This window comes from Giraffa tippelskirchi, chromosome 5, assembly GCF_054371585.1.
Source record: "Giraffa tippelskirchi isolate mGirTip1 chromosome 5, T2T-mGirTip1v1.2.pri, whole genome shotgun sequence".
Lineage (NCBI taxonomy): Eukaryota > Metazoa > Chordata > Mammalia > Artiodactyla > Giraffidae > Giraffa > Giraffa tippelskirchi.
In genome coordinates, this window is record NC_137279.1 from 181,542,670 (window position 1) to 181,555,000 (window position 12,331).

Sequence of the window (12,331 nt, forward strand, 5' to 3'; positions counted from 1 at the left end):
TACCCAGATTCAGTAAATCCTGGGGAGGATGAGGAGGAATTGGGAGAGGCTAAGAGTGAAAGCTCTGCCATCTATAAAATTTAAGTGGTTGTGGTGCAAGGGAACAGTGCTCATCATTGCAGTGACCCCACATTCTATTCTTTCAGGGACAATCTCAGTTTAAATCGGCTGTCATGTAATAATTGCAGATGGTGCCCTTTAACACCCTCAAAATTGCCCCTGTTTGGACAGTTAATGATATGGTCATGCTGCCTACCAATCATATGGAAAGAAGTTTGCTTTCTTCCAATGCTGATGGCAAATGCCTCTGCTTCTCAGCAATTACTGTCTTATTTTTGAGGCCCAGCAGTTCCTTCTCTCTGGGTACTCAATCTACTGCCTCCAGGTCCTGCATGCACTGCAGGGTCAGGAGAGGTTTGTAAGTCTTATTTTAACCAGTCACGTAAGATCCATTTGGGTTTCCCAAGTGGCTCAGTGGTAAAGAACCTGCCTGCTAAGGCAGGAGATGCGGGTTCCATTCCTGTGTCAGGAAGACCCCCTGGAGGAGGGCATAGCAATCCACTCCAGTATTCTTGCCTGGAGAATCCCTTGGAGGAGGAGCCTTGCGGGCTACAGTCCATCGGGTCACAAAGCATCAGGACCAACTGAGCACACACAGATGCATAAGGTCCTTTGGCAAACTGGATGCAAGCTGAAAATTAGCGGCCTACTGGGCAAATTCACAAGCCTCGATCTTTCTTTTTTTTTAATTGAAATATAGCTGATGTACAACATTATGTTAGTTTCAGTTGGGCTACATAGTGATTTGACATTTGCGTTCATTTTGCAATGATTGCTGTGATAAGTCTCCTGATCTTTCTTGAGCATTACCATGAAATACTTCTCTGCTCAATGTTTTCCTGGTTCATTTTTTCCCTCTGCTGGAGGGGGGCTGCACTGGAAGAACCACAGGGACCTATGTGACAAAGGTTTTGTCCTTGCAGAGCTTCTAACCTGGATCTGTGTGGTCACCGGGTAACTCACACATGGATGGGGGTGGGGGGGAGGAGGAGCGGGTAACTCGACACAGGGCCTTGGAGCTCAGAGAAAGAGGAAGGTGTTCTATCAGTGGATATGGATGAGCCGCCTGAGGACATAGTACCTGGGCAGGGCCTGAGACGTGAGAAGAGCAAAGACCAGGGAGAGACCTCTTGACTCATGCATGCCATATGGCAGCAGCCCATTGGGTCTTCCCTGCTACCCCTCTCCTTGTCCAGGACTTCAGCCTCTCTTATAAGGCATACTCCAACAACCCCAAGTATCATCCTCTTGTCTATTCTCTGCCCTGATGCCAGAGCTATCTCCCTAAAACACAATTCTGGACACTCTCCAACTCAAGAACTTGGCAATGGCGCCCCTTGCCTACAACATAGTAAAATGCACTCTCCTCCTTTCAGGTGTTGCATTTCCAGTTAAAGAAGTCCTCACTTGCCAAGAATCAGCTCAAATGCTCCCTTCTCTCTACAGCTTGCTGATTCCTCCAGGCTGCAGGAGCCTCAATCTTTCCTGTTCCCTGTTGCACTTTAGTCATAGTTGGGTTTGGAACTCTCAACCGTCTGTTTTGTCCTGTAATTCGTGGGGTCATGTGCCTCCCACCTCCACCCTAGACTGCAAGACTCAATAGGGTAGGGATTGCGTCCTTCATCTCTTTATCCCCAGGGTTCAGCCCAAAGCAGGGCTCAGAGCAAGTGATGAGGAATTTCTGCTTCATCCTGTGGTTAGGACCCCATGAGACAGCCACCCACCTCTGCCTCCTTGACCTGCATCCTGGGCAGGCCCAAGGTCCCAGGAGGTGCCATCAATGACCAGCCAGGCCTTTCATTGGAGGCATTTGCAGGAGAGCCAGCTGGCCTTCCAGTCATCATTTTGTCCTTTGGGTAGAACTAGAGGGGGAATAAAACAAAGTATGTTAGTTTACTGCTTGATCTTTGCTCCCGTTAAGCAGAGCCAAATCTAACGTGAATATTGATGACTTTACAAAACCCAGTGTTTGGTATTCACTGAAAACCATTGTGTATTCCCTAAATAGTTCATTTTGTTTTCAAAAGTTCTAAAAAACTAGCTGTATTGAAATGCATGTTGTTGCATCGATTTTTCTAAAATACACCTTGTTATCTTTTCTTTGGTAATTGGTGACTGGTAATGACTTTGGCAATTTAACATGTTCTCGCAGACACTTTTTCCATTCCCCTTGATAACTGAAGTCAGGAGCGAGGGCCTGTCTGTCAATCTCTGACGCCTGTCAGCCGGCGTGATTGACGGCTTTTGGTCCCACAATAGAGACCATTTTTGCAGCCCCCGTTCGGTTACTTTCCCCTCCTTTAATACTGGTGGGGGATGGTGTTTGCTTGATAATCTGCGTTTAAAATCCAACTTGGAATGAGGCCAGCTCCAGAGAAATTATCACAATGTCTTGTTAGTTTTGCATCAGGAAAATTCTCCAGAGGGTTCCTTAAGCTATGATTCCACCTTCTGAAATTACCTCTGCTCAAAAATCTAAGCTTCAGCCTTCATCCTGATCCCTTCAAATTCCTGGAGAAAGGCCGAGGGGTCTGCCCAGCCTTGTTCTAATAGAGGGCACGACCAGGGGGAGCGTGAGCAGCTGGAGTGGAGTCAGGCCAGCCCTCTCTCCCAGGGCCTCCGTGTATAAGCCTCCACATAATGAGTGTGGGTCTGAGCGCCGGAGCTCAGCAGAATGGAGAAAGCTCTGGGTCTGCTGGGCAATTAGATTCCTCAAAAGCCGAGCAGACAGGAGTCTCTCCCAACCAAGAAGAAGCCGCATTTGGCTCAGCTTGATACCGCGGGATCACAGGATTGTCTGAGCCCTTTGGAAAAGCAACTAAAAAGCAACATCAATGAGGGTCAAGGATCTATGTGATGACGTGTCTGTCTGTAGTAGTGATTACTTTGGGGTTCACAGATCCATCTTAGACTGTGATGAAAACTGTAGCCCCAGTCCTTAGAAAAATGCATGTCCTTTCAAGCTCAAATCCTGCCTACAATTTCATGAGAAACCACACCTCCTTCCAAGTCTGTGGCCGACTAGGGTTAGATCTCTTGCTCCATGTAAAGGTAGCTGGTGATCTTACACAGAGAATGTCATGACTCTTTAATGCTGGATGCTGATCTGGAGGTTGACTTCCAGAGTAGAATGTGTTTGAGGCCAACTCTTGGAACCAGTGAGTGTCCTTGGTGGGAGCTGCCTGTGAGTGCATGTGGCTGGAGGTGGGGGGTGGGGGAGGGAAGTGAGAGCCCAGTCCTGTAAACATCCACGCCCTGTAATTAGAGACTCTGGGCAGATAGGCAAGCACTAACCAGATTCTAGGCATCAAAGAAGGAAGACTGGAAATTTGGCCAAACTGAGGATCACAGTGTTAGGGAACCAGAGAAGGAAGGAGCTGGGTAGGTCAGACGATGGCCAGTACCTGTGTCCCTTAGAGAAAGAACTCCAAGAACTAACTCTGAAAACACCTGTTGGGTCCAGGCCTCCCTCCTCTATAAGGCCTGGGTTATCTTGGGAAGAGATGACAAGTCCTTCTTAAAGGAACTGAGCCTCACTGCAAAAGAAAAAAAAAAAAGTTCAAAATTTAGTATCTTTCCCTTCCCTGCTTTCCATCCCAGCCAAACCACTGTCTACATGTTGTTCCAAGGCTTAAAACCTGGGAGGTTTTTAAGGGAAATGAATCTCCATTTACTCCCTGATCTCCCAGGATGAGGTTCAAGCTTATTGATGTGGACGCCAAGTTCTATAAGAATAATATGGCTGGTCCTAGCTAGCAGGTACCTTATACCAGGCATTTAATCTTCATATCATGAAGCAAGTAGGTATGGTAGGTGGAATAATAGCCCCTCAAAGATGTCCCCGCCATCTATCTGCTAAAATTGTAAACCAGTTACTTTACATGACAAAAGAGGCTTTGCAGATGCCATTAAGGATCTTGAGATGCAGAGATTGCCCTCATTGTCTGGGTAGACCCAACATCATCTCAAAAACAGCCGTTATAGGAGGGAGGGAGAAGGGCCCAAGTCAGAGAAGGATATGGGATGATGGAAGCAGAGGTTGGAGAAATGTAGCCAAGGTAAGGAAGGAATTCTCCTTTAGGGTTTCCAGAAAGAACAACTCTGTCCACACTGTGATTTAAACCTCATAAGACCCATTTTGAACTTCTGAACTATATAATAATAAATTCATGCTGTATTAAAACACTATGCTTGTGGACATTTGTTATAGCAGTAATAGGGACCTAATACAGTTTGATAACATCCCTTATCTACCCCCTCCTGGTTTTTTCCCTAAGTTGCAGAGAACAGGTCTCAGTGAGGTTAAATAACTTGGTCCAGAGTTATGATGCTTCTGAGTATCCAAGTCTATATTCAATTCTAAGCCTGCTAGTTATAAAATCCCTGTCCTTAACCACCAAATACTTTGCCTCAGTGGGCTCCTTGTCAGCCGCCTCTCCCACCACCTTCTCCCCCACCCTCTGTACTCCAGCCAAGTTCATGTCTTTCCTCCTTCTGTTCTTTCTGCCTGGACATCCTTCCCCACTTATCTTTACAGTGTTAACATCTCTGGGCCAGACTATGACCTCCTATTAGAAGAACCTTCTCTCCTCTTCCCAGTGAACCACATACTTCTCTCTCACCCCTATTTCATCAAAGCCCAGGCTACATCACTGTCAGATCAAAGAGGTGCCCATGGACCACCTGTCTGTAAATCAGAATTCCCCAGGGCATGGCTCTGAAATCTGCATATTTATGCACTAGAAGGTACATTTAAGAACCATTAGTGGGTTTTTGGGCTTCCCTGGTGGCTCAGATGGTAAAGGACCCACCTTTGCAATATGGGAGACCTGGGTTCGATTCCTAGGTTGGGAAGATCGCTTGGAGAAGGGAATGGCAACTCACTCCAGTATTCTTGCCTGGAGAACTCCATGGATGGAGGAGACTGGTGGGCTACAGTCCATGGGGTCGAAAACGGTCGGACACGACTGAGTGACTTTCACTTCACTTCACTTCAGCAGTTATTTACCTCCCAGTTAGAATATGAATTTCACAAGGTCTGGGTCTTTCCTCTGCATTGGTCCATTGTGTTTTACATATGAAATTTCCTGGACCACAGTGCCTAGATGTTTTTTTAATTTTTATTTATTGATTTATTTTTGGCTGGACTGGGTCTATATCGCTGTGCATGGACCTTTTCTAGCTACATGTGGAATCTTCCTGCACCAGGAATGAAACCTGTGTCCTTTGCATTGGCAGTCAGATTCCCAACCACAGGACCACCAGGGAAGTCCCCAGATGTTTCTTTGGTCAAACATCATTCTGGATTTTTCTGTGACAGTTTTCTGGAGATGAGATTAATGTATAAGTCAGTGGACCTTGATTAAAGTAGATGACCCTTCACAATGTGTGGGCCTCATCCAATCAGGTGAAGGCATCGATAGAACAAAGATTGACCTCCCTTGAATAAGAAGAAATTCTGCCAGCAGATGGCCTTTGGACTCAAACTGCAGCTCCCTTGGGTCTCCTGTCTAATGGTCCATTCTACAGATTTTGGACCTGCTAAGCCTCCACAATGGTGTGAGCCAATTTATTAAAATAAATCTATGTAAATCTCTACATATATTGATCTATATATCTATGGCAGTGGTGGTAAAGTCACTAAGTCATGTCTGACTCTTTACTACCTCACAGACTGTAGCCTGCTAGGCTCCTCTGTCCTAATACACCCATTGATAGGTATTTATTAGATGAGTTCAGGGTGAGGTTTACAGATGGCCTTTGTAGAAAAGCTTCAGTAAAATTTTCTTTTAGATTCAAAAGACTAGCAAGAATTATGTCACAGATGGTTTAGGAGCCTAGAGTAGATGGGTGCTTTCCTCTGAATCAAAATTGCTGAGAAAATACGTTTCTTTCACTGACAGAGGTATCTGCAAGCCAGGGCAAAGCTAAGGCAGATTCTTAGGGATGATAGTCCTTCTAGGGAGGCTCAAAAGTGAGGAGGAATTCTTGCTGCATCTGTGCCCTGGCACCAGAGTCTACTGGGGCAGCTAAGGAGCCGTGGAGCCTGGGGTCTGGAACACTCAGACTAACAGAGCCCAGAGAACCATTCTGACAATATATGTCAGAACTTCTAATGATGCTTTCTGAGTGGCTGCTCAAAATCTAGAGCTGGAGGAGCCCTGAGAGACCATCTCAGTTTCTGTTATACCTTGGAGCATTTCATTCGTCGCTTCAATGAAATGTTTGCTAGGAATACAGAGGTGAACCAGACAGAAAAGGTCCCTTTCTCCAGGGGTCTTATTTGCTAGTTGGGCGAGAGTGAAGGAGAATGGACAGATAATAAACAAGTCAAAAATACACAACTGAGGCAATTTCAGGTCCTGTTAAGTCTCACAGTTATCATGAGAGTATGGCTGCTGGTATTTTCCGAAGATAGCCACAATATCTCTGATCCCATGTTTCCTTCTAGAACCTTGCCACACCCCCATGAAGAATTAAAGTCTAATTCTCTCCCAACCCCCTTGAATATGAGAAGGCTTGTGACTCACTAGTGACAGACAGAATGTGGCAGAAGGAAGCTGGATGACTTCCTAGGCTAGCCTAGGCTAGAAGACGATCCTGCTTCTACCTTGGGTGATAAAGCATTTGCCTGCAGCCCTGAACATTATGAAAGCAGACCAACTACCCTGAGGCCGCCATGATGCAAGGAAGCGCAAATCATCCTCTCTCTCTCGAGACCACATTAAGAGGCCCCCAGATTACATAAACAGAGAGACAGGGATGCCCAGCTAGCCTCCAGATGCTCTTGCCCCCACTATTCCAGCTGCAGTACCATTACTGCCACTGCGTGAGGGATCCTGAGCCAGACTCTCCAGACTAGTCCTTCTGATCCTCCCACACTCCACCCTGAACCTAGGACATAGCTCTTTCCCTCTCCCAACCTTGCTATTATTCCTCTTTCTTCTTATCCATGTTGGAAACAGCCAAGTCTCTTTCCTCCATGGTCCCACAGACCACTGTGCCTTAAACCTAGTGGGAGATGTAAAGTCATGGGCTGGAGCGGCCATTTAGGGTCCAAGATCAAGGTTCAGGTTCTGGAGCTGCCATGTCTGTCCTATGTGATCCACCTTAGGTGGTTTGCTCTACATTCTTGGGCCTTGTGAATCATATCTATTAAGTGGAAATTTAAAATGTCTACTTCATAGGATCATTGCCAAAACAACAGATGACTCTCAAGGGTTGGTTTCAAGTTTCAGGAAGCCTGACAAACAAAAAAGATTTCAAATCAAACAAAAAACATATTGTGATTGGACACAAAGAGGAATGAGCTGCTGTTGGGGGAGGGGATAAAATCACTGGAGTGATAAAAGGTGGGTTCAACTTGAAGGTGTTTAAGATGAAAATAGCTGGCTGCTTCTCTGGAGGGGAGTCTATACTCCTGGTCTAGAGGCTGGAGCCTGGAGCAGATGACCTCAAGACCCCCGTCTGTTGACGAATAAGTTCATGTATTCATTCAAACACATCTGCATTCAAGTTCCAGTTTTCCAACTTGCTGGCTTTGTCAGTTTGGGCAAAATAATACTGTTTCCTCATCTGCAAAATGGGGAGATCATAGTATCTATTTTGGGGAGACATTCCAAGGTTTAAGAAGAATAAAGTGAAAATGAAATTCCTGTGTGTGGAATGTGTAAGTGCTACGGTGTTTTTAGTTTGCTTTTTCTTGCTTACAAAGTACCAGGTCCTGGGTTATACTCTGGGTAGGGGTTGGGGGTGTGGGGGAGGTACAGGTATGAAAGTATTTCCAGTCATGGAGGAGAAGCAAGTACTATACCTCAGCTGCCACTTCAGGTTTAAATCAATGACAGGGTTGTGGCAGGAAGGCTGATACCCACTGGGAGATGGAGATTCACTCTCAACCCCTCATGACTTCCCGGGACCCAGTTTCAAGTCCCATGAGGTCTGGCAGAGTTTGGTGTCTCTAAGAGCTCCATGTCCTTACAATAGAGCCACCAACTTGCCCCTTTGTTTGAGCTGGATTTCTGCCTCCTTTTAACCAATGATACGTGAAGAATGCAAAAACGTTAGAAGATCATCAACACTCTTTGGGAGCCCTGAGGAAGGTGAAAGTGATCACTTTTCATTGGTGCTGAGGGAGGTTGGGGGCCAGGAACTTAACGCTTAGGTGGGCCTTGGACTTAACACTGGGGATGAGGCTTCCATGGAGTGAAAGCATGGTCAAGAGGATGGAAGCTGGAAAATGCAGTTTGACACGTGTCAAACACTGAGAAGTCGTATAAGCCTTCAGGAATCTGGTATGTGTGAAAGGGAGTGGGGAGCCCCAGGGCTGGAGAGGTAAGCAGAAGCAAGGTCCTGCAAGTTCTAGATGACAGATTAAAGAGACGGGACATAGTTAGTGGGAGGCTGCTATATAACACAGGGAGCCCAGCTCGGTACCCTGTGATGACCTAGAGGGGTGGGATGGGAGAGGAGAGGGAGGCTCAACAGGGAGGGTATTTATGTATACTTACGGCTGATTCCCATTGTTGTGTGGCAGAAACAAATACAACATGTTGTAAAGCAATTATCTTCCATTTTTTTTTCTTTTAAAAGGAATCTGAAAGTCCCCCTAATAAAGACGATTTTCTGGTACAATAAATAAATAAATAAAAATAAAGAGATGAGACTTCATTCATAGGAAAAAGGGATGACTTTTAAGCACAGGAGTGACAGAGTCAGGGACGATGACAGCCGTTGATGCTGCGTGAGCACTTTCCAGCCCTGGACACAGAGACAGCAGGGAGAAGGCTGTGGCAGTGGCCGGGCCAGAGATGACGAGCCTGTGGCAAGTGCAGGGACAGTGGACGTGGACAGTGGAAACTGATGGGGTTATCATCAAAGCTGGCAGGACAGAGTGCTCCAATCAGCCACTTGGTCATGTGAGTATTCCCCCCGCGCAGTGCCAGGGGATGATGGGGCATCAAGACAGCACCTCCAGGATCACATGGAGTGAGGGGAGAGTTTCCCGAAGGAACCAGAAGGGATGCAATGAAACCACATGCTGGATGAAAACCAAACAAACACAAACCAGCTTTGTCATAAAATTTGCTACAACATCAAACCTTGGGGCAGGTGGTAAAGAAAGAAAGGTATAAAAACTCAATATCACAGTGGTGCTCATTACAGCATTGCTTTTAGTGGTAAAAACTGGAAGGTCCTGGAATGTCCAGAGCAAGGGACAGTTCAGTTCAGTCGCTCAGTCATGTCCGACTCTTTGTGACCCTGTGGACTGCAGCATGCCAGGCCTCCCTGTCCATTACCAACTTCTGGAGCTTACTCAAACTCATGTCCATCAAGTTGGTGATGCCATCCAACCATCTCATCCTCTGTCATCCCCTTCTCCTCCTGCCTTCAATCTTTCCCAGCATCAGGGTCTCTTCCAATGAGTCAGTTCTTCACATCGGGTCGCAAAGGACAGGTTAAACAAATTATGAACCATTCATTCCCTGGAGCTGTCCCCAATTAAAAGGAAAGGGTAGATTTGAATGCATAAGCATGAAAATGCATCCATGAGATAGCAGAGTGTGAAAAAAAAAAAAAGGTTACTGAACAATGTGTATAACATGATCCTATTTATGTCATAGAGAGATGTAGCCAATTTTTTTTTAATTCCAGGAGGGCTTTGTCTTACAAGTACCGCAGTCACGGAAGAACAGCACTTGCTGGGAGCTATACTTGGGGTGAGGGCCCCATGTTGATAGGGTTCAGGAGGGCACAGCCCAAAAAAAGAAGGGATGAGTGGGAGGAAGCGAGAAGAGATTTTTCACAGCTGCTGGGAGTGAGACACTTGGGGGAGAAGGAGAGATATCTGAAGCTGACTTTTTCAAAACTGTAAAAAGCCCCGGCAACCACTTCTTAAGGAAACCAACAATAACAATTCACAATATTCTTCAGGCTTCTGGAATCACTTTGGGTTATTTTGGATGCGCTGTTGGGCAGAAACTGGCCTTAAAGGCTCCTTAGGTATATTTGGGTCACATTCATATATACATTTGTATAAACATTAAAAAAAAAATCTGAAAGGATACATACCAAACTGTCAACAGTGGTTATCTCTAAAGGATGAAATATCCAGGGACTTTATTTTCCTCTGTGTGTTTTTTAAATTTTTTTTAACCTGAACATGCGTTATTAGAATAAAGAACACAGATATAAAGAGAGAAGGGGGAAAAAATCTACTAAAATCAGACAAAGTGCATCGTAAATAAATACATCTTAGCTACAAGCATGCTCAATAAATAATAATTAAGTGACAAATTTAAATAAAGCTTGTAACTGAAGTGATGAAAACCCAACACAATGGTAGAGCTCCCTTGCCACACCCCAACAGTGCCAGGCAGGGTCCTTGGACTGGGGGCAGAGACCCGGTCTCCACTTTCAACAGGAGCCTTAGGGGGGAAAGTCTTCAGCCTGGAACAGGCTATGACCTGTTCCAGAAAAGGCTGCTAGGAGAGGAGCTGCAGGGCAGGTTCCCGGATCCATTGTGTGGTTATGCTGTTACCTGGGTTTCTCTCCTGCTGCCTTTCTTCCTTTGTGCTCTCCTCCCCTCTCCTGTCTTCCTTCCTCTCTACCAACCCCAGTTCAATTCAATAAACATCATGGGAGTCAACCTACACTGAGACCCCACAGTTCACAGTTGCCAGGGTGAGTTGCGGTTGTGGAGTGGGGGTGGGGTCCCAAGGAAACCAGAAGAAGCATGTTTGTCTTTGAGGAACCCTGATCCACAGGAGGGCTTCCCTCGTAGCTCAATCGGTAAAGAATCTGCCTGCAATGCAGGAGACCCAAGTTCAATCCCTGGGTTGGGAAGATCCCCTGGAGAAGGAAATGGCAACCCACTCCAGTATTCTTGCCTGGGAAGTCCCATGGACAGGTGAGCCTGGCAGGCTACAGTCCACAGGGTTGTAAGAGTTGGACACGACTGAGCGACTGAACCACCAAAGGAATTCTTGGACTGATGGTGCCTTCTGAATCTGAATCCACAGGAGACAGAGGCCACACAAAGCCCTAGGCAGTCAGATCTATGGGAAAAGGGACGTGCCTGCAGAGTGGCCTGAGAGCACAGTGTAGGTCAGTATCCTTCCCTAGAGGCCAAGAGGACGCTGGAGCAGAGAGGGAGAATCCAGGCAAGTACGCAGCAGAGAGCGTGGCTGGAACAAGAATGTATGGATGATGCGTGACAAGGAATAGCAGGATCCAAATCCAAAGGTGAAGGGCCTTGAATGCCACACAAAAGAGCTGAGACCTTATTTTCTAGATCTGGGGGAGTCCGCCACAGGTTTAAATGGAGGCATGACAGAGTCAGGTGTGCTTCTAAGAACAGTGTCTGGAGGTGATATGGAGGATAACTTGGAGATGAATGGATTAAAGCCAGCAGAGAAGACTAGTGCTGCAGAACAGACTGGGCATTATGTCATGAGGTCCCGAGCAAAGGCTATAGCAGTAGGGATGAGAAGAGGCTGAGAGAACCAGGCACCCTCTGGGCAGGGCCCACTGTGGTCTGGGGCCGAGGCCAGAGAACTCCCTGTCATCTGGTTCACAGAGAGAAGGCTTCTTTATTGTGCATCACTCATTCATCTTATGGTATATCATTCATTCATTTGAGAGAAACGATTGATGCCTTCTCTATGCCCACCCAGCCCAGTCCGGTCACCCACAGAGAGACATAAATGGGACATAATCACTGCTATCTAGGAGCTCAGAGCCCAATAGAGAAGGCAAATGCAATAGACTGAGGGCAAAAATGGCTCCAATTCTTCCTCTCTTATTCATTGTGCAATTACTTTGAAGGTCTTCTCATATAAGCAGTAGTCTATTTCCTAGGCCAAGAGTTAGGGCTGTCCTGTGATTTGCTGTGGACAAGACCATCTGGCACTTCCAAGCCCAGGCCTAGGAGTGTCAGGGACCATGATGCCCAGTCTCTTGGACTCTTGTCATGAAATCCCCCTTAAAATAGAGTCAAGTCTCTTCTGCATCCTAGCAGGGGTGAAGGAAGTGTAAGAAAACACAGTCAAGATCAGCCTAGCCCTGGACAAACCAGCAGAATCTCCTAGATGACTCCAATTCACAAGCAATAATAAGTCATTTTAAGCACCAAGTTTTGGGTGATATGTTCTATGGTCATAACTAACTGATAGACATATAATCAATGAATTCTTTTCAAAAGCAGATATCTCATAACCCGGATGTCACAAAGGCAACACAAACAGCATCTGGTCTCATCCCACACCCACCT

At 46.2% G+C, this 12,331-nt stretch overlaps 1 long non-coding RNA gene across 1 annotated transcript in view; it reads right to left on the minus strand.

The window, feature by feature from the left end:
• The window catches only part of LOC145504572 (uncharacterized), a 71,104-nt gene that overhangs the window by 10,552 nt on the left and 48,221 nt on the right, over positions 1 to 12,331 (minus strand). The window contains exons 5-6 of the long non-coding RNA XR_014052309.1: positions 3,465 to 3,596; positions 1,785 to 1,922 (exon numbers count right to left, since the gene is read on the minus strand). This is a non-coding gene — a long non-coding RNA (uncharacterized LOC145504572). The remainder of the gene's footprint in view (positions 1 to 1,784; positions 1,923 to 3,464; positions 3,597 to 12,331) is intronic.